At 37.1% G+C, this 23,430-nt stretch overlaps 2 long non-coding RNA genes across 2 annotated transcripts in view; both read left to right on the plus strand.

The window, feature by feature from the left end:
- LOC139429873 (uncharacterized) overlaps window positions 1-23,430 on the plus strand; it is a 136,647-nt gene that overhangs the window by 93,167 nt on the left and 20,050 nt on the right. The window lies entirely within an intron of this gene.
- Window positions 14,336-15,364, plus strand: LOC139429876 (uncharacterized). Its single transcript, XR_011640461.1, has 3 exons — window positions 14,336-14,459; window positions 14,515-14,715; window positions 14,905-15,364. It is a non-coding gene; the product is annotated as an uncharacterized lncRNA (long non-coding RNA).

Consider the following 23,430-nt stretch of genomic DNA (forward strand, 5'->3'; position numbering starts at 1 on the left):
CTTTTGTGTCAGATTTGTAATATGTAGGTCACAAAATCCTTGTATTCTTATTCCAGCAATATATCACATGCTTCCCAGAGTCTAATCTTGTCTGGACACGTTTTGCCAATGCAGATGACGGATTTTGTCTTCTAAAGCAATCACGTTCCATCTTAGAGAACTGAGTATCTCCCCTAATTAAGGAGACCTGGTAACACCGAAGTGTTGTATTCTGGAATCTGTCATCGTACCTCAAGTTAACCTGGGCGAGCAATACATTAATAAGAGTCCTAAGACCATCAGGACGCATATTATCTCCTCCATCGGTAAATTCGATCCACGACCTTGGGTTTCTTCCACGACCATCAACAAGGTATCTTAATATAGTCCTTAACCTCCTCTAGAAAGACTAACACTTTTTAGTTATCTCAAGATTTTTTTAATAAACAAGAATGTCCATATCCACACCAACATTTCATCAGATACTCAAGGGAATATATATGAGTTTGACGAAGACAAGGGTGGATCTTTAACAGTAAATGACTTTAGAAGATGAAGTGTGCCACTTCTGAAATTTGAGCGTTTAAGTTGTCTGAATTTTGGGAGTTCCAAACCAAAGAAGATGTAATTGCCTGTGAACCATAGAGATTGTTGTTGTAGAGTTGACGTTATTTCTATGTCGATAGATTTCTATGACTTCTCTTGTCAGTCTTTGGTAATGTCTGTTGTCCCTAGCCTATACCTTTGTTTGTTCGAAGTCTATTCGGAGTCCCTCTGCATGGCAATGTTCCGCAACCGCTGGATTTTCTTCAACTTTACATCCGTTTCATGCTCTTTGATGCGGCACTCGACGTTGCGTCCAGTTTGGCCACAACAACACGATAGTCGGTAGACTCCCGCTCCTTTTAATGGAGTTAGTTTGTCAGTTTTCTTGAGGTGCCTGGCAATTCGTTCCATCACACCTGAAAAATAGGAAAGACAGATACATCCAAGTGGTTCTGTACTTACCGCGACCTCTTTCTGCTTTCGCTGCTTGATGGCCCCATTGATGTCCCTCGAAGTGTATCCGTTCTTCTGCAGCACGCTTCGCAGGAAGTGTTGCTCCTTCTTCAAGTTATCTCCTTCAGATATTCTCGCTGCTCGTTGAAATAAAGTACCTCTTCTGTTGGGGATGATGATGTGATGATGCCTGCAGATACGTGTTGGTATGGGTCTTCTTCCGATATACACCAAGTTCCATATCTCCATTTGTCGTCCTGGTGAACAACCTTAATCATCGGATGTTGAGCGTTCAAACCAATGTAACCATGTTGCCATATTACAAACGTATCATCCACATATCGGAGTCATAGTTTTGGTTTCCACTGGCTCTTCTTCAAAGCGTCTTCTTCGAATAATTCCATGTAGAAACTAGCTATAACTGGCTATAATGGAAATCCCATGGCTGTTCTTCTGCATCCTTAACTGGTACACTGGTAAAAAGAGAGTCAAATTCGAAACTTATCAAAATATCCTCAGCATCTAGCTTTATACCTTTTACCGATTCCACAAAATGTGTAGAATCCCTGACATGATTCCGAGTTCCTTGTAAAAGGACACAGAATCTTAGCCAGATATTTGGCCAACTGGTATGTTGGGGAGTTGATGGCACTGACTATAACTAGAAAGGTCCTGCTAACTAGAATTCTAGGTAGATCTTCTTTTCCCATGTTTAATATAACGTTAATATTTTCTGTTCCAACTCAAAGTTTCTTTTTTATACATTCATCGGCATCGCCTTGTTTTCTTATAAGATAGGTAGTAGAAGAAAACGCTTCATCGATTTCGGCATAAACATCTTAATCTCCACTACTGCAGAGGTTGAGAAGAGACTGCAAGTTTCCTACCATAGGACTTGGAATAATATCATCATTGGTAAACTCAAAGCTTTGTCTCCTCCTTGTTAATTTTTCGACTTCAAAAGCACGTCCATAGGTTTGTTTCATTACAATCTAATGCAAATACAAGGTGATGTATCCATACCCCGTAGTTAGACAGATGTAGTACTAGAATCTCTAATCGTACTTGAGTACATTAATAAGAGTTAAGTTTGATGTATCAAAAAGCAAGTTGGGTTGCTCTCTCAAGCTGGGTGATATTTCTTGCTATCGCTCTCTTAAGTTCTAACTATTTCAAAAAAATCGGCAAAAAACGTTATGTTACATCTTTTCAGTTTAGGACTTCATCGTTATAGAGTTAAATAAGAGTCGTTATTATCTTGTGTCTAAATGATGCTGTTTCATTTTTGCGAAAAAATGCAATTTATTTTAATTCGATCGTAGTATAGGGAGGGTGGTCCTAAATGTTGTAATCATATAGTACGAGGAAAAAATAGTAATTTTCATCAGGATTTATTATCGTCTGGATCACCATGGAAAACACATCGATGGTCTCAAATCAATAACACGTAAGTCCAAAATGATAACTTTTGGGAAATCACAAAAAACATTTTTTTTGTCATATTTTTCATTAGATGTTCAGCTTTCTTCACAAACTCTTAAGTAGTCGCTAGGCAAAAAGATTTTTCTGTTCTTTAGTTTCCTTTCAATGTTGGCATGAACGCTATCACACTCCATTTGTGTGTGTCCTTTAACCAAAAGCTTTTGTTCGATAGTCACATTCAGTTCTTCAGATAGACGTAAAAGGGCTTTTGACATAATATTATTCCGATTTTGATAGGTACACCCATCTGAATAAATGATGATAGGTTTACAATCATTAAGGATTCTTTTTATGTAGTCAAAGATAAATGACACAAACGTTGAAGATTGAAGGTCGGCTTGCGTCTCATCGAACCAATAACAGGTGCAGTGCCTAGTAACTATGTTATAAACAGTAAAATTATGAACACATAACTTAGTTTTGAAATAAACAGAACTGGCATTCAATGAAGGACAAACTTTTACTGCCTGCAGATCCATCGTAATCACATGATGTCTACCCAAAATACCTTGCTCTTTGTCTTTTGCTTTTTCTATTCTTCAACTGATAAATTCTTCTCCTCGTATTGGCAGCAAATGTCACACTTGTCTTTTTTTGGTTGATGTTCTAATGTTCATTCTTTTCATCATTTTTGTTAAGGAATTTTGACTCATTGCAACTTCATTATTTTCCTTGCAGCTCTCTTTGTACACTGTATATACAATACTAAAAAACGACTGCTCCAAATATAATTTATTCGTGTATTTTCGGCAATAGTTAAGGTTTTCTAAAAATGACTTCATAGTTGACGATCTCATTGCGATAGTCGAAGCCGTTGGTGTGGAAATACAAGCTTATGCTGATGACATTGTCGTTATGGTCAAAGGAACCTGTTTGCCGAGGATATCTAAAGTCCTCCAGGTGACCCTAGATACCATTTGCGCTTGGTGTAAGGGAGAGAACCTCTCAATAAACCCGCAAAAGACAATTGTTGTGCCCTTCACCAGGAAGCGAAAGTTGGATGGACTAATCCGCCCAACTATCCAAGGTGAAGAAATTCCTTTCTCAAAGGAAGTCAAATAGCTAGGAGTAATCCTAGACAAAACCCTGTCATGGAATGGACATTTGCAGGGAGTTTTGCACAAAGCTAGACTATCCTTGCGGACTTGTCGCAGTCTTTGTGGAAAAAACTGGGGTCTTATCCCTGAAAGACTGTACTGGCTCTATGTGACTGTGGTTAGATCTATGATCACATACGGAGCAGCAGCCTGGTATAGGAAAGTCCGACAGACTTCAGTTATCAGTAAACTTTCACGAATTCAACGAGTAGTTGGATTGGCAATCTCTGGTGCGATAGGCACAACGCCAACTCTAGCAATGGAGGTTCTGCTTTGCCTATCTCCTCTGCATTTGCAATTAGAGAAAGTGGCTAGAACAACCATTTACAGATTTAAGCAATATGCTCAAAACTGTTCTGACATGTCCTACCAATGGGCTGCGGAAGACATTATAAGCACTGATACTGTGCTATCAATGCCGTCAGATTTGGCGGTATCATTATCAGTGATTAATGCTCGATACCAGATTGTACTGCCTGAGCGGCAGTCCTGGATCGACAATGAAAATTCTCTGGTTCGGGCAGACATTTGCTTGTACACAGATGGATCAAAAACGCCTGAAGGGGTAGGAGCAGGAGTATACTGCCAGACACCTCGAATTAAGCAAGCCTGGGTACGTAAAGTACTGTATTCCAGGCGGAAGTATTTGCTATTGACATGGGTGCTAAAATCCTTCTTGAAAGAGGGGTGAAGAACGTGACAGTACGAATTTTCTCAGACAGTCAAGCCGCTCTCCGGGCGTTGCAAGCCATGAAAACGGTGTCGGCTCTGGTTAATGATTGTAAGAGAACATAAAACACACTGAGTTGTAATAACAGAGTCTCTCTGCTCTGGGTCCCGGGTCACTCTGGGGTTGCTGGCAATGAAGCGGCAGATAAGCTAGCACGAGATGGCAGCGCTGAAGCGTTTGTGGGGCCGGAACCAGCAGTTGGTGTATCATTTGCGATGGCCAAATATAGGATTGGACTGTGGGCTGAAGAGAGACTTCGCCTACTGTGGACCAGTTCTCCTGGAATGAGACCCGGGAATATTTTAGGACTTGCCCGTAGTAGTATAAAAGTTCTAATGGGTGTTTTTACTGGGCACTGCCGATTAAAAGCACACCTCAACTTGTTGGGTTTAGCCGACGATGTTGAATGCCGACTATGTGCGGAGGAAGCAGAGACGGTTGAGCATGTTTTATGCCACTGCCCTGCTATTAACCGTATCAGATTCTCGATTTTTGGGTCGCAGTTTATCTCCTCAAGAGATCTGAATGACCTTTCGCCGAGCAAAGTATTAATGTTCGTTAAGAGCATTGGACTGCACGGTGAAATTTAATAACGATATCTATCGGGGTACAAGGTTGGTTGGTCCGCCTACCCGATATGTATTCTATATAATGTAATGTAATGTAAATGACTTCATGAATTTATTTTTTGGTGCTCGTTCTGATAAAATGCCTCCAACTCTTGGTCTTTCATTCTTTTCGTCATTGATTCCATGTTTACTTGAAACAATTTACAAACTTGCCATTCTTTTAACCCCAGTGTGGAAAGGAACATTTTTTTGCATACATCGTCTATTTTGAGGGAATATTTAAGAGTTCCTGTTTTTCGAACATTTTCTCCTTCTGATCTTCTTTGCTGAGGTGGTATTATTTACTAAATTACACACGTATGTTTGTCTCTGACCCCACGATAAATCTTGTCAAAACTTTTTGAAAACTTCTTCACGTTTTAAATCATTAATTTCATTGCATCTTCTCTTCTTGGATTTTCGGCAAAAGTTTGAAATACAATATATTTCTTTCTTCTCTTTCAACGTCCTGAAATGTTTTTGACTGATTAGGTGACCTTCTGTATCCTAGGTACGCTTTTCCCTTCATCCTCAGATCTTGATTTATTTTTTTAGTATTGCTACCGAGTCCGCGTTTTCTTTTAGGGGGACCTTGATCTTGTAGATTGAAAGATTCTGATGTGAGTGATGTGGCTGATTCTGATTCTAGGTTCTCCTCTTCACTGATATGAAAATCTCTGTCCTGACCTACATCGTCGTTTTCACTTTCTGCTTCAGGAACGTTGATCTTGGTAGCCACAGTCTCTTGTAAATTATATACAGCGTGCTCTACTTCATTATCTGCACAATTAGCAGGATCCATTGCCTTTAAAGAGCTATCATTGACGTCATCGATAATATCCATCGGCAAATCCATTATATTGAAATCAGCAATTTGATTCTCTTTTTCATGTGAGTCATTGTCAGGACCAATGGTATTTTCTTTAGCAATTTTCGAACTTACGAGGTATTGATTTGAGACCATCGACATAAGAAAATGATAATAAAATTGATTTCCTTGGAACTATTTTGAATTTAACCGGTTTCGTCCAAACGTGTCATCTTCAGCTGCCAAAAAGTAATTGCAAAACTTTGATTTTCAAACTTTTTTGGTGAAAATTCGTTATATATAAGACGTTGGTGTTAAGATGTTGTTAAACTATGTTTTAATATAAATTATTCTTAGATATTCAGTGACTTGAACACCAAAAATAAAATCGTTTAATATTAAACAAAAAAAAATGAAGATTGGATCATCATTGTGATGATCTCTTCACGGTCTTTTTGTTGGCTCAAAAGCGGATGCAAAATTCTAGTTTGGTTGATGAGTCAGAGTTTCTAAGCGACGGTAAACGACGTTGTCGGGTCCAAGGATGTGTGATGGTGGAAAAAGATTTAAAGACCAAAGGATTCCGAGACGATGCGAAGAATGAGTGAGCGAGAGTGAACCGCGGTCGTAAGTCATAGAGATCTGTATCTATTTTAAAAACGCGCCGACGACGACGCCCGCGCGTGAATAATCCCTGAATATTAACCGCGCCATTTGAATACTAATTCGAAAGGATTGTTGAGTTGAGGAGGAGATGAAAGAGAAAGGAGGATTTTAAATTTAAATTTTATTTATCTTTAATTTCTTTGTTTGTTTACAACTTACACTTCAAGTCAAACCGTTTCCTACTTTTAATCCCATAATCTAAAAATCTTTTCCCCAAAACAGTAAAAGTCTCCCATCAGGTGCCACGAATCCTTTCCAAATCCTTTCCATATCCAATTTAACAACAAAAAAATCTTTGTATGTATTCCCTTTTAAATCTTCCCAAAGGGGAAGATGACCATTATTTTCTGGTTATTGTTTTTAATAAGTGAGGTTACTTTGAAACGTGCCTTTTTGCAATTTTTGTGGGACCTCGCGTTCGCCCCGTGCGACAGTAATCCTATTTGTGACAGGATTTTGACAGCCACCTCGACTTCTTACAGCAAGCCTACAAAATATGCCTTAAAACCCGGTAATTAGACACGGACCCAGATACTTTGTAACAACATAAGCTTTTCTTGAGACATGATTGACTCCCGAAAACGAAAGAGACATTTTTTGGATTTAAAAGATCAAATTTAAAAAAAAAATTTGTTAATTTTTAAATCAAAACTTAATTTTTCTTAATTATTAGTTCCACTACTGTTTATTTATTGTTTACTTTCTCGGTAAAAATTAACTGTAAATTTAAACCAAACAAAATTATTTACGGAAATTTGCTTAACCAAAGTTTAGCTTTATAGAAAGCCTTTCGCATTATCGATTCTATTCATTTTTGTGACTACAATTCCCTTTTTCTTCATTTCCAAGAAAAAAGAAGTTAAATACTCAAATATTCATAAAAATGTTGATAAAAACTTGTCGGCTTTTTTCAACATTAGAAAAGAAAGAATCCAGATTTCCACGAAAGACCATTATACTAAATTGATCCTTCGACATATATTTGCCGGCCCTCGAAGGGTGCAGGGTTCCTTCTTATTCTTTTTCACATCTGCGGCGCTTTCGTAGAGCGAGGCAACGAAACTCTCTCTGAAAATATTGGTATAGGATGGTGATAACGGGGCCACTTTGTCTACGCATTAGTCTCGCGCGCGCCCCGACACCGCGCCGGTCGTAATGAATCTACTATGTGGGGGCGCGACAAAGCGGGGCCGCTCTGATATGGATCACAATGTCAATATTTGAACTATCGATTTCTTCGGATTTTTCGTATCTTGAAAAAATTATCGTTTTCTTCAAATTTTAAAACTATTATCTTTTATAGAACTTAATTTTTATATGGCACCACTAAATTTTACTTAATACAATCCACACTTGACATCCTTACTTGTTTGAGTCATTCGGTTCATGAAAGAAGTGATATTGAGATGTATTCATCATGTTAAGATATAGGTATTTGGAGGTCAGAGACTTTTAGATAGAGAATTTAAAGAACTTAAATTGACAGAAAATATTGCCAAAAGATCTCGAAAAGTCATGAATGCAAGAACCTACATAGGTGCTGACTACGCCTCTGAACATTATATAGTTTAAACCTCATTCTGATATCGGAAAGCGAACAAAAAATTTGTTGCATATCGGAGATATTTTATCAAGATACCCAATCATCACGAAAACTAGTGTCTTAATTAATTATGGTACCCGAGTCATCATTGCAAATATGCAACCAATATCACAGTATTAGTACTGCAATACGCGATTTGCGTATTTGGTTGCATACTTGCAATGATGACGTCGGATACGATAATTAATTAACACAGTGTACGTAATGCTAACATAAACAAGCGCGTAGCCCTATACATAGTTTGTATTATCTCCTAGTTTGTGTCTCCATTTCTTGTATTATATTGGTGACTATCATTGTTTTTTTGGTAATTCAAATTTGCATCAAACATGCAAGACTATAAATGCACGGAAAGGTCATAATTCCGAACTGGATGAATTTCATACTCGTATGCATGCGTAAAATCTCCCCAACACAAAACACCATAAGACATGTGACAATAAAAGTTTCCGCAATATGCCATAATTGACATCTTAGGTGCTACCTTGCCTACCAAATTTCGCAAAACATATATGCTTGTGTTATGCTAAGTCCACTATGTGATCTTCCCATTATTACTTTAGATCATCGGGTAGTTTGTGCTTATCAATGGTAGTCGTGTCATCAACATACAATATAATGTTCGTATTTCACGATAAACACTTGGGCAGGTCATTAATGAAAATAATGAATAGTAAAGGTCCAAGTGCCGATCCTTGAGGAACTTCTCATTCAACAAGCAGCTTTTCAGATATTTGTGCGTTGTAAGAAATTGCCAGATGATCACATTGGCAATTTCAGATCATTGTGTACTTTTTATTATGACACCAACAATCTGGATATCTCTTTCCACACACTGGGTATCAAAAGTAAGCAGTTTGAATGAAGAAAACGCATTAGGTAAGAAAATAGCTAAAAAGACCCTCACGCTCAAACACCGACCTATAGAATTGAGATACATTTGTGTAATTGTCTATTGTAAAGTTTTTGAGTTCCTCATTTCTGACACTGCTCATTAATACAAATCACGTCAAACTTGTTATCCTGTAAAAGGAGGTTTTGCATTTAGGAGCTATGATATCAGATCCATCGCCTCGCCCGCAAACGACGTCGGCGATATTAGAAAGCAGCTTAAGGCCTAGTTAAGAGGTGGAAAGGACGATTCCAGCCGAGAACGAGCCTCTCCTGTAAGAACACGACAGGGTTATAATCGGCATCATGGAAGAACATCAATTCAACATTCATCGCAGATTGCTTAACATCAATTGAAGATATGACACCGAGTTTCTAAATGCCCTCCGGACTAAAACTTGTTTGTATCTTTTCATCTAGCTTTGGAGTACATCATAGAAAAACTCCCAATTGATACAAAAAGGACGCTACTCTAAAATCGTAGCAGATAGTTGCTTACGCCGACAACATAAGCATAACGCGACGACCATATAATGTCACCAAGGAAGTCTTAAGCTAAACTCGATACAGCAGCACAACGGTGACATAAGGAAAGCAATGATGCAATCATGGGGAAAATAATGGTAATATATTGAGAGTTGATAACTTCATATATTTAGGAGCCAAGTTCTCTGGGGAAGAACGGAAATGAAATTGACGAAATCAACTTAGTACTCGATACTTAGATAGGGCATTCTTTCGTGCTACCAAACTCGTTTTAAGTTTTGTGGTAAGCAGTCTTTTTGAGAATTTCTGATGGTATCATGTCAACACCTAGCAATTTGTGATTAGCTAGCTGTTTTATTGGTTCAATTACTATCACTTCTCTTTCTTCGATATAGTTTGTTTCATATGCATTCCCTATCTCTCCTATATTTTCGTTAAGGTGGCTGTCAAAGTGTTCTGTTGTTGAGTACATACTATTGCCCAGTAATGTTTCGTCCTTATTTATATGCACATTAATGTGCTCTGAATGTGCCCTTTCTATCGATATTTACTTCTGTAAAATCCTATGCGTTTAAGTTCCTTGTTATACTTTTCTTGTTTGTTTTTTTTCCTTCTCTTGTTTTGATAGTTTTGTGTTGTCTTCGCGTTCTTGCTTATATAAACATGCGTTGTTGTCTATATTGGTGGCTTTTTCACATTCCTCGACGTACGAGCCATTACGCTCTTTTCTGTGTCTAAAGTTCTCCTAAGTCAAGTATGTTCTGTATTCTTGTTGAGCTGGTGTTCAGTCCGGAAAGGCCAGACTCAATCTCGCGTGGCTCCAGTGATCCACTTAGTTTCCTTCTCGTTTAATCGTTCGATGTTAAGGTTGGAGGCAAATTTTTTTTAGCAATTTTTTGTTTGTTTATATTTACGGAGTAGCAGCGGAGTCTATTATTATTATCTAGTACCTCATGCAGTTAATTAACATTAGTTCAGTATCTCATATCGCGTAATATAATTGCGTATGACAGTATTCCAGACTTTGTCTATTTTGGTCATGCGGCTGCTCTTCTCCAGAAGTCCACTGCCTGTAACCGATTCTGTAACTGTTTGGTTACCTGTCAGGTTTCGCATCTATACAGCACCATATGGATGAAGATGCATAAAAGAGAGTTGCCTTTGATATGTTTTAAACCTTTTGTAGTCCACTTCGTATTTTCATCTCATAACTCCCACTGTGTACTTGATGGTGCATTTATGTATGTCTTTATGGTGTCTTTTTGTATTCTCAGTTTGTTTGTTGTATACACAAGTCTATTAATCGGTGTGCGTTATAATTTTCTAAACTTGTCTACATTTTCGCTGATCGTTCTTTTACCTGTTCTTGTATTTAAGTCTCCTAAGACGATTAATTCTCTGCTATCGCCTAATGTGCTTATGGAAGTATGCAGTGTGTTATAAAACATTTCGATTTCTCCGAGGGGCTTCTTTATCCGGGCTCGCGAACGGCATCGCTTTTCTCTGCGACTCGATCCACACTTTGACCCGTGATGGCGAAGATTTGATTGAAAAAGAGCCCGAAAATTAAAAACGTTTGAATCACCTCGATTCATTTCAATACGCCACGCAAACGTTGAACCATTCATATAAGGCCACCATTGCGGTAAAAGATCAATACGTATCATATACCAAGGATGCATCATTACATAGTACACTAACATACAACATACCACTTAAAATAAATAATCACAAACCTTTAATTAAATATAATTTAATTATTGCGAATTGAAGAAACATATAATAAAGCACATTTAATAACGGTGCTCCAACAATTCCTATTTAATACCTCTCTACATAAAAGTAAGTCACATGAAGCAATATGTTAAGATTTAGTATTAGAAAGGTGACTGTTTCTAGTATTTACGTGAAACATCGCCATGATTTAGTTAAAATAAAAGTATACGAAGCTGGTGGGCGCCTCTGAACGTATCCAAAAGTCTTAAAATGATTCAATAGAAAATCTAGGATTGTGCCATTAGCATTACCCACGCTGTTAATCTACTCAAGATTACGATAAGATAAGGAACAATAAAAATAATCGACAAAGCGCAGCATTGGCAAATGACTACAATAATGATTGTAACTAACGATATGAAACAAGTTACATTATCTGTATTGATAACTACAGATCTTTGGCGTACGACGACAGAGCCATTCTAGAGTATATAATATCGGCTCAAATAGCGGTAATAAGAACACAAATCCGCCGGAAAACTTTATGTTGCATATTATTAAATAATTTCGAATACACATAAACGTTTCAGTAGTAAATTCCTACCATTTTCGATAAGCCGTACGAAATAGCGATTTTATATACAGGGTGTCACACAAAAAACGCCCCAAGCTGTAACTCTGTCATTTACATTCCGATTTTCATGAGCGGGTTATCAAATGAAATGGTTTCATGAATACTATGATTCATGCTACAAATAAATTTTTTCCAAGGCCGTCTTCAATTTTAAGCGATTATTAACTTTTGCTTTTCAAATTGTTCTATATATTTTTCTTTACGTCATTGGATAGAGATTGTTTTTCTGAATCCACTGATGTACAATACATCCATTTTGAATATAATTTTAGTAGAGAAAAGACACCTGTATATACAGGTTGTCACACAACAACGCCGCTAGCTGTATCTCTGTCATTTACCTTCCAATTTTCATGACCTAGCTGTCAAATGAAATGGTTTGATGAATACTATGATTCATGCTACAAATAAACTTTTTCCAACGCCATCTTCAATTTCTAGCGATTATCAACATTGATTTTCAAATTGCTCGGTATGTTTTTCTTCACGCTATTGGATAGAGTTTTTTTTTTCTGAATCCATTAATGTACAATACATCAACATTAATTGTAATTGTAGCATAGAAAAACAATAAAATAGTTTCTGAACAATCTCTTAAAGTCACTTGTACTGTGTACTGTGTTATACTGTAGTGTGCTATGGGATAAATGAAAAACCAACTTATAAGTATCATTTACAACTGCTTGGGCATTGAAATAGCATTTAATGAGTGTTATCAGTTTTGCGTGTTATTTTTTTCCATGGCACACTGCATTATTACAGAAGTGACTAAGACAATGTTCGGAAAATGTTTTAATTGTTTTTCTCTGCTAAAATTACAATTAATGTTAATGTATTGTACATCAATGGGCTCAGAAAACAATTTCTATCCCATAACGTGAAGAAAAACATACCGAGCAATTTGAAAATCAAAAGTTGATAATCGCTTGAAATCGAAGATGGCGTTGGAAAAAGTTTATTTGTAGTATGAATCATAGCATTCATCAAACCATTTCATTTGATACCTCGTTCATAAAAATCGGAAGTTAAATGACAGAGTTACAGCTTACGGCGTTCTTGTGCGACAACCTGTATATACAGGTGTCTTTTTTCTGCTAAAATTACATTCAAAGTGGATGTATTGCACATCAGTGGATTCAGAAAAACAATCTCCATCCAATGACGTGACGAAAAATATATGGAACAATTTGAAAAACAAAAGTTAATAATCGCTTAAAATTGAAGATGGCCTTGAAAAAAATTTATTTGTAGCATGAACCATAGTATTCATCAAACCATTTCATTTGATGTCTCGGTCATGAAAATCGGAATATAAATGACAAGAGTTACAGCTTGGGGCGTTTTTTGTGTGACACCCTGTATATAAACTGACCGGCAAAAAAAACCGGCCACTAAAATTTTGCCACAATTTCAAAGCTGGGTTTCTCGCGAACCACTCATTTGATTTTGATGATTCCTTTTTTGATCGAAAGGTTGATTCTTCTGTAATAATCCTGCGATAGAAATTTTTATTCGGATATTAATTTAAGCATATACAGGGTGCAAGAATGAGAAAAGCATTTTTTATCGAAATTTGTAATACCCTGTGGAGTGCAGATGCTAATCCCAATCTTTTCTGAACATTTTGTTTTTTTATTCACTCTATTATCTCTGTTACTAACGAAGATGCAGTGTTTTAAAGCGAACGCCTGTGAAAACAAGACAAACAAGCATACAAAATCTAAGGTGGCGCGCTAAGTAGCGTATGTCAGTTGTTTCGAATAGTAAATTGACAGTTGTCAAAGATGCCGTTGTCAATAACTGATGTTGCGCGTATTATTAGTTTAATTGAAGATGGCAAAAGTCAGCGGTACGTCGCCCATACGTTGGGTATACGCCGAAAAACAGTTCAGGATGCCTGGAACCGATATGTGGAAACAGGAAATTTTACTAGGCGGCAAGGTTCCGGTAGAAGACGAGTGAAAACAGCAGTTGATGATCGATTTATTTATTTTTTTTTTAATAATAATAATATACCTTTATTTACGTTAAGAAAACAAAAATACAGAGACATAATAGAAAAATCAAAGATAGGCGTAAATAAAGTGCGAAAGAAAGAAAAAATTAACCCCGGCAATATGCCATAAAAAAAAACCGTGTACATGGACAGAGACATAGCAACTGGCGCAAGCTGGAGTAGCCACCAAAACTGCAGAGCCAGTTTGTGTGTGGCGTTCAGTAGTTAATCTTCATCGATCCATTTATAAAACTTACTTAAAAAAAAACTTTATACAAAACTCTCTGTACCTAATAGAGTTGGTTTACTAACAGAACAAGAAAAAAAAACCAAGAAAACTAATCAGAAACAAAAAAAATATATATACTATAACCACTAATCTCAACTATTTAATAGTAGTATTTGTTAAACCATAATATGAAAAATGTCCTCAATTTGTGGTTCAGTGAGCGATCTAGCCCACATTTTCGCTGTCCGTTTCAAATTAATGTTTTGCTGATTCAAATTCTTTGATGTTAGAAATTCAATAAACTCATTGTATACCCTAGCCAAATAAAAAGTAAAGTGTTTTTGTGCTATTGATTTATTTGTTCGAATTGCAATGGCAAGCCCGTGAGATGCAGTTCGCGTACAATAACAATGGGCAGGGAATGTTAAATCCCTTTGAGTGTTAACTGCCTTAATCACGACTGTCGTGACATACAACTGTTTTACTGTCATCAAACCAGATTCTTCAAACAACAGTACAGAAGGATAGATACGAGGTTTATGTAACATTACTTTCATAACAAGTTTTTGGGCTGTAATTACTTTTTGTAGGTGATGACCAGCGGACGAACCCCACGCAAGAATACCATATTGTAAGATAGGTTGAACAATTCCATAGTAAAATGTTTTAAGTGTTTTCAAATCACATACATCTCGCAGTCTTTTGAAGATGTAAACACTACGGCGAATCTTATCAACGATTTTTCCCACGTGAGCATCCCACCGCAAGTGGTTGTCAATTAAAACTCCCAGGTAAGTAGTATTTAGTACAGGTGTTATCTTTTTGCAAACACATATGCCATCAGTACAATCACTTTTATGTATCGGGAGGCTCATACAGTTATTATTAGTATTTTTTCTAATGGTAAATTTAATAAAGTTTGTCTTTCCTTCATTCAATGTAAGTTTACTATCCTCCAGCCAACTATTTATCATTTTTAGATCTGCCACCGTCTTATCCTCAACATCAGTCCAGGAAGAACCTTCTACAAATAGAACCGTGTCGTCTGCATACGAAATCGACTGCCCTTTCAGGGATAAAGAAAGCAAGTCATTTATGAACAATATAAACAGAAGCGGACCCAATACGGTTCCTTGCGGCACACCTACATTCACTGAAACCATTGTACTGTAATCCTGCCCAATCTTAACACATTGCATTCTATCCTGCAAGTAGGATTTCAATAACTTCCAGGGAATACCTCTAACCCCATAGATATCCAGCTTCTGTAACAATAAACTATGGTCGACAGTATCGAAGGCTTTAGCCAGATCCAAAAAAACAGCCAAACAAGGTTTGGACTTATCAAAGCTAGATTTAATTTTTGATGTAAGTTCAGCAATAGCATCATTCGTAGATTTACCTTCAATAAAACCAAACTGATTCTTTGACAGAATATTATTTTCATTCTCTCTGCCTGTCAATTCTCGCCCAATCCTCCACAAAGCTTTTGCGTTATCTTTTTGTGTGTAGATCTTTTCTTTGTAATAGCTTTGCTTTAGAGTGGTGATTAACTTTTTAATTGTCACACAATATTGTTTGTATGTATTGTTTAATTGGACATTACCGGGATCCAATTTTGATTGCTTATAAAGAATATCTCTTGTGTTAATAGACCTTATCACACCGTTCGTTATCCAAGGAGTACGCTTCCTATTCTTAGATGTAATTTCCTTCTTGACAGTTGCCTTATCCCGTTGATCTTTGATTACGTCACTGATAAATTGTAAGGCATCATCAATGTCAGAAGGGACACTCGCGAAATTTTGTGCAGTAATGTTGTTAATGAATTTATTATAATCAATTATCATTTGGTAGCATTTGTTCTTATTGTGGATAGTGTTGTTTTTAACATTGGGAACGTTTATCTGCAAGAAAACAGGACTATGGTCGGTAATTTTTGAATGAGATACAATCGACAACAAATTCTTGTGTGGTAGAGAAGTTTTTACTAAAATGTGGTCTAAACAACTATTGTGCTAAACACTCTGAGGAATCGTAGAACGACTGCTATAGAAACTCGGCATCGTCTTCAAATGGTGCGTGGGATTGACGTAAGTGAAAGAACCATTCGAAGACTTGCTGAAAGTGATCTAACTGCAAGAAGACCAGCCAAAAGACAGCGGCTGCTCCAGAGACATCGGCGAGCACGTCTTCAATTTGGGCGCCTACATACGAATTGGGAAATGGAACAATGGGGTAAGGTGCTCTTCACTGACGAGTCCCGATTATGTCTCCGGTCACCTGATGGTCGAGAACGAGTGTGGAGACGTCGTAATGAAAGGTTTGCGACCTGCACAATTTCGGAAAGAGTACCTTTCCATAGAGGTTCGGTCATGGTATGGGAGGGTATTTCGATGGAAAATAAATGCCCACCGTTATATCCAAGATATTCTGCAAGAAACTGTCGTGCCCTATTCCCATTTTATTGGTGACGGATTCATGCTAATGCATGACAATGCGCGACCGCACGTAGCACGTGTGGTTAGCGAATATCTTGATGAGGTGGGTATTGAACGGATGGAGTGGCCAGCGTGCAGCTCGGACCTTAACCCTATCGAACATCTTTGGGATCAACTTCAGAGACGCATTCGTCGTCGTCCTGTCCTACCGGACAACCTTCAGGAGTTACGAATTGCTCTTGAAGAAGAGTTTACCGCAATTCCTCAGGAATCAATTACAAACCTAATCAGTTCGATGCCGCGTCGACTACATGACGTTATTTTGGCTCGTGGGGGGCACACACGTTATTAATTTTCGTGTTATTATTAATTATTACATTAAATTAAATTTTTTTTCTTGTTTATGTGTCCTTGTTTTTACTGCATATTAGAACTTAGAACAGATGTTTACAATAATGAAGGACGTACGCAATTCTGTAATTCTAAGAAAATGTAAGTGCTTCTGAAAAACTGTTTCGGGTGCCCAGTTTTAGTTTTCAAGGTCAGTGATTTAAGGCGCCACTTTTGGCCACAATGATTAAAATTCTGTATTGGCTTCTTTGGAAATTCCCGGCCACACCATCACAGAACCATCATCGAAACTTTCGAGTTTCATAATTGTATAGTCCACAAATCTTTCATTTCAACGTCTTCATATTCGCTCCTGACTATCGGGTGATAGTAGACAAAACCATTACTCATCCGTAAAAAGGACCTCCATTACACTACTCATTCCTCTATTGCTCGATCTCCCAATTCATATGTAAGCGCGCAGATTGAAGACGCGCACGTCGATATCTAACAAGCAGCCTCGGCCCTTTGGCAGCCTTCTTGCAGCCAGACCAGTTCTAGCAAGTTTTCAGCGAATGGTTCTCTCACTGACATCAACAACACGCACCATTTGAAGACGATGCTGAGCTTATGCAGCTGTCGTTCTACGATTGCTTAGAACAATAAAACGGTCATCAGCTACTATTGTCACACATCTTGTTTTCACAGGCGATCGCTTTAAAATGCTGCATCTTCGTTAGTAACAGAGATAATAGAGTAAATAAAAAAAGAAAATGCTCAGAAAAGATTGGGCTACTGTTTGATTCTAGGTAATACCCTCTGCTGTACCCCACAGGGTGTTACAAATTTCGAGAATAAAAGTTTTTCTTATTTTTCTCACCCCGTATATGTTCAAATTAAAATCTGAACGAAAATTTCTATGGCAGGATTATTACAGAAGAATCAACCTTTCCATCAAAAAAAGAATCATCAAAATCGAATGCGCGGTTCGCGAGAAAGCCAGCTTTGCTGGTGCTACTACCAAAGTTGAGAACCATAATAACTGGGGTCTATCATCCTCCAGCAGGCGACAAAAACGAGATGATGGAAAACTTAGAAGAAATATTAACATATATAAATCAAAGACATCAAAGTAAAAATATATTTGTAATTGGAGACTACAACATTTGTATAAATGAAACAAGTATGATAAGAGATAACTTCTTAGCAACAATGTCAGAGTTCGGACTACGTCCAACCTTCAACAGTCCATCCAGAGTAACTGGGAAGCGCTGCGTAGACAATATATTTTTTGACCGATTCAACCACGCTATTGATATGGAGACAATAAATTTACATCTTGGAGATCACTTGGCACAGATAGCAACTTTCCAATTGGTTCCTGAAACAGATCATCAAATATTGATCAAACGTAGGAAAATAAATCCTAGAAACATTGAAATATTCAAAACTTTATTAAAAAACGTAAACTGGGCCCCTATGTATTTAAAAACAAATGACGCCCAAACCTGTTTTACAATATTCCACTCAGCCATAATGGAAAGCTTTCAGAGTGCTTTCCCTGAAGTGAAAGCTAAAAAAACAACTGGGGGTAAAAATCTGAAATGGCCAACACTGAGTGTAGAACTATTAAAGAATAAATTAGACGCCTTGTACACAGTAATTAGAGTAACAAAGAAGAGCCACTTGCAGGAAATATACAAGACATTAAAAGCAGAATACGCAAAGAAATTAAATCAAGCGAAGATTGAAGCTTATGGAAAGTATATAAGTCGATCCGATAATAAAATTTCAACGGCTTGGAAATTAGTCAAACAAGAAACGGGAAAGTCTAGAAAAACACCAGTAGAGTACCCAGAGCTGAATGTTGAAGATTTAAACCTTTTCTTCTCACAGGTTGAGACTACACCAGGACGCTCTACAGTCAACTGCATAGATCCTATCAGCTTGATAGATTCGCCAACTTCAAGTATGGTATCCCTGGGTGAAGTGGACGAACAGCAGATTGGGAATATAATACAAGGCCTAAAGGCAAAAAATACCAAGGACATATATGAACTGTCATCAGCACTAATAAAACAATTAGAACAAATTATAAGCAAACACCTATGTTTTGTTATAAACAAATGTCTACTAGAAGGAGTTTTTCCAAAGAAGCTAAAGTCGGCAAAGATAACACCAGTACATAAGAAGGGAGATAAAAGTGTATGTAGTAATTACAGACCAATATCTATATTGCCTACCTTATCAAAAATATTCGAAATAGTGGTTAACGAAAAATTGGTAGACTATTTCAACAATAACAAATTGTTTACCAATTGTCAACATGGTTACCAAAAACAAAAATCTGCTATAACTGCTCTATTAAGTGTATTGGGAGCGGTAATCCATGGTTTCAATCAAGAACAGTTCACCCAAATCGCCTTTTGTGACTTAAGTAAAGCCTTCGATTCAGTGGACCATTCGATACTGACAGCCAAATTAGAAAAATATGGAATAATGAACACTGCACTGGGGTTTTTGGTATCATATCTGAAGACTAGAAAACAATCGGTCTTTTGGAGGGGCAAACAATCCACCTGGAGAGAAGTGAGAAGTGGAGTGCCTCAGGGTTCGATCTTAGGTCCATTACTTTTCCTTATATACATCAATGACTTACCAGGTAGTGTTCCAGCAGAACGAATTTGTCTTTATGCAGATGACACATCTTTTATTACGAGAAGTGGCGACATCAAGGAGCTGGAAGAAAAAACAAAACAAAATATAGAAAAAGCTGAACATTGGTTCTACATAAATAAGTTAAAGATGAATAAAGAAAAAACAAACATACTCACCTTTCACACAAGACGATGCGATGGAGTGATAGATAAATCCATAAAGTTCCTTGGAGTTACTATTTCAGAAACTCTTAAATGGTCTAAACACATATCAAACCTGAAAGGGCGACTGTCTAGTGCTCTGTATTGCCTTAAAACAATACGTTCAAACCTTCCACCCGAGACATTCCGAAGCGTTTACTTCGCATATTTCCATGCTATCGCGACGTATGGGATCATTACGTGGGGTGCATCTAGAGAGATGGAAGCCATTTTTGTTATGCAAAAGAAGGCAGTTCGGATACTGGCTGGACTAAAAAATCAAGAGAGTTGTAGAAGCCAATTTAAAAAACTAAAAATACTTACCTTGCCGTGCTGTTTTATACGCTCCTGTCTAGAGTATACTCATAATAATAAAGATTTGATGCTGAAACACGTAGACAAGCACGAACACAACACCCGATACAAAGAAAATATTGTGACTCCATATCACCGAGTGGTCAAATCACAAAACACATACGATTATATAGCCGTCAAATTATATAACGCACTACCATTGGAAACAAGAAGCATGGAAGTAAAACAGTTTCGAATCACTGTCAAGAATATTCTCTTGGAAAATGAATACTATACTGTGCAAGAATACTTTGAATGGATGACCGAGAAATGAATCATCGGAAATTGTTATATTTTATTATTTGTAGTTGGCATTTCCTTTATGTGAACACTATTAATTGTTTTCTTTTCTTTTGACGTCAATACTGTACCATGCTGTACTTTGTTTAAATAAAGTTATTATTATTATTATTATTTGAAGTTGTGGCAAATTTATAGTGGCCGGTTTTTTTTGCCGATCAGTTTATATAAATATATATACTGAGCATACCATAGCTCAGCGTTATATACAGGATGATCTTTTAGATCTTACTTAAATATATTTTTGAGAAGCCATACGAAAAAGCGATTTAAGACTAGGTAAGATATAGATGCACACACAACACTACTACAGATCAAGTTGATTTTTATTCAAAAGGAGTCGATGTGCACTTATGATTAAAAAGTTGCCACAGCTTCGTATTGAAGCGCACATACAATCTTTAGTTTAGTTGAGATCTTTAGGAACTTTGTATTTTCCGGTTGACATCATTACATTCCTCCCCAAATTTAGGTTACATCTTTAGGCAACTCTAATCACATCATGTGATCCACGTGTGTTTGTGTTAGAAATTGGAATACTGTACCAAATTTTATGGAGTCATTAATAATTAATGATATAGAAAGGTTTATCGAAATGGTATGATGTCTGGTGACATCATCGTCGAAATGGTGATTTCTTTGAAGTTATTTGTCAATCATAGAATATTTAATTTGTAAATCACTCAAGCTTCCATAAGCCCAAACCTCAATAAATATAAATTTATAATCAGCGTCAGTCCAAGCCATGAAAAAAACTTTTTATAATTATAAAATGCAGATCCAGAAGAAGCTGGGGGAATCATTCGTACGTGTTTACCATCTACTACACCTATTATATTGGGAAATTGTGTATGGCGATAAAATTCGTCAGCAACAAGCTAAAGGCTCAAAAAGATGTTAAGTCCGGGAGAAGAATATACCACAAGAGGAAACGGCTGAGGTGCAAGATTATAATTTAGATGAAATTCTTACTAATTAGGACACCCACCAGCTCGACAAAGAAAAAGCGAAGAATCCAGGACTGCGACACCAAGAATACGACATTTGAGCAAGGATTACTAAAGGCCCTCCAGCAGGAAATTAATGAAGACACGCATTTTAACGAAAAATTAAATTAAAATCTTAAGAATTTTGCAGCAAATGAAACGAAGGGAATTACACCACAATTTCCACATACCGTAAGATGAGGGTACTTGGCTACTACATGGACACATCGCATACGTGTTCAGTCCTGTGTCACGAAAGCGTGGTTTTGTTTCTGGTGATTTTTTTTTCTTGTTATCAAAGAAAGTCACTGATTAAAAACTCCAGGGTCAAAACCTTATATGAATTACAAAGTGAAAGACTTGAAAAGACTATGGATGCAGTTCGGAAGCGGTTGTCAAGGACGCAGAAACATTCAAAGTGCCTAGGACAACATTAGTACGGAAGATGTTTGGAAGGAATTCAAGACCCGTTGGACATCCGACTGTTTGAAGCAAGTCTGGGGAGCTGTTGTGTTTTAAACTTTGGCTGTTGTTGCGAATTGGGGGTTCCCCTTAATAAAGACCGACATTCAAGATGTGGTGAAAAAATACCTAGATAAACAAGGAAAGCAGCTCGAGGTCTTCAAGAACTACAGTCCAATTTTCATCGATTCTTTTATCACTAGAAACAACCTGTCCATCAGAATAGCGTCAAACATCAATAGAAATGCAGTCCTTAATGCTTCAGTTACATTTTCAGGGAAACTAGACCATCTGACATGCAAAGTAAGAGATTGTCCCTAAAACGAAGTTTAGTGGCCAAGATATTATTTATTCGGACATCACTTTTTTATATATTTTTTAATAATAATAACACTACTTAATTACTAATTACTGCATATACTGCTCTATACCGCATTTAAGATAAAGTGATAACTCTCCTCATCTAAGCAACTTATTTTTGCCTAAGTGAGGCAACCTATAATTATTGGCTCCATTGTCTCTATCATACACTGTTGATGTGTTAAGAAGACCTTGTTTAACGTTTCATGACTTAGATCGTTAAAAGCCTTGGTGGCTGAATCGATGAGCTGATCGATGTTTGAAGTAGCAGTTTGATACTGCAGCTAGCATTAAAAAAACCGAGGTCCAGAACATTGGTATCTGGACTATGCGGGGGTTGACACATTAGGGTTATTGAAGCATTAGTTAATTTTAAGGCGCTAACAGCTTCATTGAAGTCTTTGTCATTTTTGTCAAAATGTGGTTTGACATTATCAATGTCGAAGTGAAGAAAATGAAACAGCGCTTTTATGTTGTCTTTAAACGCTTCCAGGACATTTTTATTTGCAATAGGAATAATAGTTCCACGAGCAGTATATATAGTGTTGCGCTATTCTGGCAAAAAAATCATAAAACCTGCACTAATCTGTCAATCATAGTTGTTGAAGTGCTTGTTCGACCACTTGTCTTGGATTTTCGAAGCCCTAAGTCTGACAATTTTGCTTGTTGACATAACCAGATCGATGAAAATGAGCCTCATCACTTAGAGATTTTGTTCAAAAAATCGTGGTCTTGTTCATGCATTGCGAGCACCAAATCATCGAATGTACGGCGTTATCCGTGATCTTTTAGCTTTCATTTTTGCATCAGCTGGACTTTATAAGCTTTTTGGGCAAGATTTTTTTGCAAAATACGGTGTCAACTGGATTTCTGCAAACCCAATTTCTTTGAACGTGTTGAAATGGACAAACCTGCGTTTTCACCTACAGTCTCAGCTACGAATTGCTATAACGAACACGAGTTGGAGTCTTCACATCACTGACTTGTCCGAGACTTTCAACTTTATGAATTAACTATAGCAGGAAGAGAAGGCGCTTTATGATGATCAAAAGCTCATACTACTTTAACTTTGCGAATTGTCTCCGCAAAATTCTCACCATTTTTATATTAACAACCCATTTACATCCAACAAGACAATGTTGGACAACAGGATCATATTTCTATACTCCTGTTTGGTTACAGATTCGATAACTTTTGTTTCCACCGTCCCGGCTGGAACTTTTTACTTGTACGTTTAGCAGGTTGTTGTGTTACAAATGGCCAAATGCCTAGTTTTCCATTAAACCATTGATTACGGTAGTTATCCCATCTTGGACGGGCAACAGCGGCTAAAAACATGACCTTCTCATCATGAGCGAGGTAGTATTTATTAGAGGTCTTTTTTAAATAAAACCATTTCTCGTCAACATGAATGT

Source organism: Onthophagus taurus, chromosome 5, assembly GCF_036711975.1.
Source record: "Onthophagus taurus isolate NC chromosome 5, IU_Otau_3.0, whole genome shotgun sequence".
NCBI lineage: Eukaryota > Metazoa > Arthropoda > Insecta > Coleoptera > Scarabaeidae > Onthophagus > Onthophagus taurus.